Below are 6,202 nucleotides of genomic sequence, written 5' to 3'. Positions count from 1 at the left end.
GTGTGTGTGTGTGTGTGTGTGTGTGTGTGCTTGTGTGTTTGTGTTTGTCCACCCAACATCGCTTGACAACCGATGCTGGTGTGTTTACGTCCCCGTAACTTAGCGGTTCGGAAAAAGAGACTGATAGAATAAGTACTGGGCTTACAAATAATAAGTTCTGGGGTCGATTTGCTCGACTAAAGGCGGTGCTACAGCATGACCGCAGTCAAATGACTGAAACAAGTAAAAGAGTAAAAGCGAATATATCGTGAAATATACTTGCCACTTAAATGTGGCTAACCTTTAAGGGTTGATGCTACTGTAGCTTGTAATCTCAGGAAGACATTTCCTTCAGCTGCCTATTGACACAATGTCTGTGCCCTATCAGTATTTGCAAAGGGAAGTCATCTTTCTCATCTTCAGCGTGACGTGATACACACGGACCCGAGTTTCTGGTTATTGATCCGTTATCAGCGTATGAGAACCACCGGCTGGCAATGTGAAGTGGTTCCAAATGTAAATATATATATACTTTTCCCACTGTTTATATCTCGCTCAGAGATTTATTATTGCTTGTTTCCACTTTTTCGAGATTAGTGACTTTTCGTCACTGAAAAAAGTATATATATATATTTGCATTGGGAACCACTTCACATCGACAATCGGTGGTTGTCAGACGCTGCTGACGGGTCAATACCCAGAAACTTGGGTTCGTGCGTATCACGTCAGGCTGAAGATAGGCAGGATGACTTCCCTTTACAAATACTGATAGGGCACAGAAAGTGTGTCAATAGCCAGCTAGAGGAGGTGTCTTCCTGGGGCTACAAGATACAGTAGCATCAACCCTTAAGGGTTAGCCACATTTAGTTGGTAAATATATCTCGCGATGTCGTGCAGTTACTGTTTATACCACGCTCAGAAATTTATTATTATTATTATTATTATTATTATTATATGTATATATATATATATATAAATATATATATATATATATATATATATATATATATATATATATATATATATATATACTAAAAATTCACTAAGACTCCTACACAGTCGCCCACACATAAAAAATGAAGGAAACAATAATTCGCAATTTATTTTTCGATGCATAAACAGAAAGTAAACAAACACGCACATTCACTACTGGTGTCACGTAGACGCTCCTATTTAGTCGTTGTCTAAGCTGAACACTACTATCGCTTCTTTTTTTTATTTCCGCCACATTTCAAAATTGTGCTATCTTGTACGTGATTTTATTCGGGAAAACTTTATCCTTGTGTTGTTTTATCCGTTGTCTCTCCTTTCCTTTCTTTTCTCGTTTCTCTTACACTCATAAAAAAAACCCATTTAGTTCACTGCTAGTTTTTTCATGTCGTTCTTTTTCCTCGTGTGCTTCTATTATACTTTTCAATACACATTAGACATTGTTGCGCACATTCAACAATTTTAACTACTGAGTTTCCTCTACAAATTACATGGAATATAATTTTTTCATTCTTCGCAATATCAATTTACCCCAATATTTTTTTTACCTCATGCGCTGACGAGTTTACTTTATTGTATTACCAGGGTCATGATTCCCAGGCTTATTTTCCGCTCTCTACATCTGCGTCTTAAACAATTCCTCATCATCCTTCCACAATTTTGAATGCATTCATACCTATACATTGTCTACTTCATCTTTAACAAAGAATATCATTCTGTTTACATGATATTTATTACTTGCTATTCTTTTTACCAGTTCTTGAAAGTCCAAGGCCTCTATCATTATTGCACCCGAAGGCTTAATCTCCAAATACTGAACTTATTGTCACATCCTTTCTCCCCTATATATGTGATATAGACCTGATATCACAGATCCACAAACTTAACTAGAATTCAACCTAATCCCTTAACTCGATTATTCTTCATTTTATCCCTCGTTTCATCCATCATCTTAAAAATCTAAGTATTTAACTGCTCCACCACTTAAGAATTCATCCTACCACTCATACCATCAAACTCAGGTATCTAATCCAAAACCCATACCAAACTCCACATACAACCATCTAACAAACACCCTACATCATCTAATATTTCACTCCCCCACTATCTCTAATGTTCCAAGTCATTGACTTTTTTACTCCCACCCTAGTGCCAATTCAACTCTCTATACTCTGCACGCAGTTGTTAAACTACTTTTGACATACGACCCAACGAAGCTGAGCCCCAACATACCGTCACCCGACATTCTCTCCATTAAGAACTTTTTGCGTTTTCTGCAGCACACATCTTTATACAGTACCAGTCCTAAGTTCCATCTGACAACATTTCTGATGCTTGAAATCCGACACCCACTCTTTCCACATCATCGCAAATCACTTTTTCTATTCTTTATGCGTACACGAAATCTACAAAGTCTAGTATCCTTTAATACTCCCCACCCCATCTCACACAAATCAAATCACTTTCACATTCTCACTTCCGTTTTCACAGCAGACCGATATTCATCAACGGCATCGACCTCTTCAAACATAATTCGCTCTTTCAATTACAGTTCCAAATACATTATATTATTTTAAAACTACCTCTAATGCTAACGATACATATTGCACAGTATTGTCAGTGAATAACCGAGCGATTCAGAGATTTTAACTCCAAAGATGGCGCTTGTTATTGCCATTCTCGTTCATGGGAGCACATTACCAGATACCACATAGATTATAGTGTTACTTGGAACGCCCGAACACGTTACACTTGACAGCTCAAGGAATCAGAATTGTCTTTATAAAACATCTTTGCAACTCACAGTTCAATTACTCAACTACGTTCCTGATACTGGAGTCAATATTCACAATGAAACTGCACACAATTACATATAGAGATAATCTTCAACTATATACGACTGACATTTGAAAACACCCACTTAATATACATAGTATACACCTACACTAAGCACTTACGCTCTTATATTCACAACACACGCATCAATTGCACATACGCAAATAGACACTTACACTAAATACACAAAGCAGGAAACCATGCAAAATTATAATGAAATAAGAAAAACAGCCATTTTAAAATCAGTTGATTTTGCGTTGGTGAGTATATATATAACTCGAGCAAGTAAACGAAAAACATTCACGAAAAGGTTCAACTACATATCAATTGATTTCAGGATTACGGGGAAACCCCTTTTTTCCTCATCAGTGTAATACAACCTATTGCAACAGCTGAACTCAAGAGACGGGAGAGAAATCAGCGACTTCTCCTTCCCAATTCAGCCCCTTCTAACCCTTGTCCACAATGTCTCCGTATGTTTCATACACCCCTTGGAAATAAGTCTTAGAGTCGATTTGTTCCACTAATTCCTTTCAAGGTGGTGCCCCATCATGGCCGCAGTCAAATGATTGAAGCAAGATAAAAAGATGAAAGATTGTACGCACCAATCACGTATTCAGGTGTACACATACTGTGAGTTGTACAAAGACATACTTTCCTACAAACATTCAGAATTTATGCACACGTTGAGAGTGACGTGCATATAAGCGTTGAGCATTCGCATAAACCCTCACTTATACTTAAATGTGTTCGTGTGTATACATGTATAGGTACAAATATATATAGATACATATATATTTATATATGTGTCTATATTTATCTATATTTATGCATATACATGCTTATAAACACTTTCATACATATAAGTGTGTGTGCGTGTGTATCCAGAGTGTGATAAATTAGATTAATATGGTAAATACTTATATAGTGCGCGAAAATCAACGGCATTACGACCAAAGTTAATCTTTTGCAACATTACCTTAATTGTCTATAAGACCAGTATATACCTACTATATAGAGAATCAGAAATGTAAACTTTGCGAAACACTAAATATGCCTTAGCTTTATTAAAGCAAATATTTCCCAGTAAACCATAAGTATCACAGATTATTGTTATTAGTCAGCATCAAATGTCTTATCGAATGTATTAAAAACATCAGTAAAATTCTGAATATGCTGTCGATACAATGTCTCTGACTTTTACTCCTTGAACAGAAGTGCTGTCTTTATGAAACAAACAGTTGATTACTGAAACTATTTCTCAACAAATTGAAGTTATATAATTGCTGCAATGTATGAACGAATTGTAATATTCTTTGTTGTTTTGGAGAACAATTTTGGAAATCATTTTCTCCTCTCTCAAAGAAGTAATATATTGACTATTTAAGTGACACCGTGGAAAGAGCGGTATACTGTTGGCAGTTCGATAAATTGTAGTATCATGTGATAAAGTAGAAGTATAAAGGTGTTTCCGTAATGGCGTACGAAGATAGATTCTCATTGTCAAATTGCACCAGCGAATTACAGCCTGGTTACATTACATGACGGAATGAAAAAGAAGTTTACAAAAAGGCGGTCTTACTAGTCTGAACAATAAAGGTAACTCCTGAAAACATTTCTTCGTTCATTTATTTTCTGACGATTGCCTATCTAGAGAGAAACTTCAAGTAATTTAAACATATTAGACACTAGCAATTAATATACGAACATAACTTTAGAATTTCGCTAGTTTTCACAGAAAATGATATTATGACATATCCATGGACCCAACGTTCACTTAGCTAACCTGCATCGTATCAACATATTATATTATTTAATATAAACAAAAATTTCTAATACTTTTCCTATAATAGGAATCGTTGTATCTCAACTCTCTCTGCAGTTTCATATTTCAGCATTGCAGTGAAATGCTATGACGAGTATACATGGACTATTTTTCTACCACATGCAGAAAATACTGTCCCTAATCGATCGTTTTAAAGGTTAAATAGCCACGAAAACATACCATAAATCCTTAAAGCAAATTATCCTGTGAATTAGTGACAAATATATACAGTGTAGTGAGAATGAATTTTGTTCATATTTGACTAGTTACAAATAACAATAACTTCACTCAATATCGTGCTCTTTTAACGTTGTTCTAAATTACCTCTCTTATCACTCACATATTATATAAATGTAGTTAATGCTATCATAAGGGCTTTCAGTATCTTTCTTTCTCTGAAGTTGGTCTTTGCACGGAATGTGTCTCGAAATTTATAAAAGTGTAATTGCACACTTAAATCACTACTATTTTATTTGGAGTGTGCTTTGTTTGTAGATACTCCACTGCTGTTTATCAATCCCTAATCAAGGAGAAACTGAAAAAGATTATGGACTCTGTACGTTTCTTGACTTTTAGAAGAAAAATAACAAAATAATAGGCGCCAGTTTTGACGTTCTGTTCTGTTTACGCCATAGGTCAAACTAAGTTGTGAGTACGTAACTTTTTTATTGCAACAATGAAGAAATATTTGCTTATTTTAGCTTTTGTTTCGTGAAAATTGGCTGTGTTTTACGTATGTAAACGACAATAAATTTTGTGTAGATCTGTTAATAAAAATAATAATAACAAAATAATTATTTCTTTCACGGAAACAAAACAAAAATAACAATAGTAATAATGACATAACAGTCCAGAGGGGGCTGGCAGCAGTAAATATAAATTGTCTGCAGTCTACGTGATTGATAGTCAGAGTGTAAACTACTTAAAATAGCTATAATACCAGCAGGAACAGCTGCAGAGCAGTACCATCACCACCAACACAACCACCACCACCATCACTACAAACAACGCCACCATTACCACCTACATCACAGTTTCTACTGCAATCAAAGCTAAAAGTAATGGTGATCTATATTCTCTGTGCATAAAGTTATTTGATAGGTAGCTGTGTACAATGGCCACGGACCAAAATGATTGTGGTCCACTTATGTAAAAACTAAAACAATATTCAAGCGACAGCAAGAAATATTATATCAAGAAAGATCACATATAAATCAACACGATAAATATCGTCTTGTTTTGATACTTCGGTATTTAGATATCACAATTGCTGTCTAACATGAACAGTTAACGAGGAATTCGTCTTCGATTTATATGGCTGTTCGGGCTGTTCATGTTGATTAACAGCTCACATGTGATCAGAGAGATATTCTGTCACTTGGGTTGTAATGGTTATCATTATTCAGTCTAGCAAGTTCTATGTCAGTGTAGAAGCTTCCTGCTTGATTGATGCATATTAATGTATGTATATATGAATATGTGTACCTGTATAATGTATGTATATATGTGTGGGCGTGTGCAAATTTATATAACTAGCTCTATCTGTTTCGTTATCTATCTATACATATATCT

Source organism: Octopus bimaculoides, chromosome 8, assembly GCF_001194135.2.
Source record: "Octopus bimaculoides isolate UCB-OBI-ISO-001 chromosome 8, ASM119413v2, whole genome shotgun sequence".
NCBI classification, from domain to species: Eukaryota; Metazoa; Mollusca; class Cephalopoda; order Octopoda; family Octopodidae; genus Octopus; species Octopus bimaculoides.
This window is presented reverse-complemented; position numbering follows the sequence as displayed.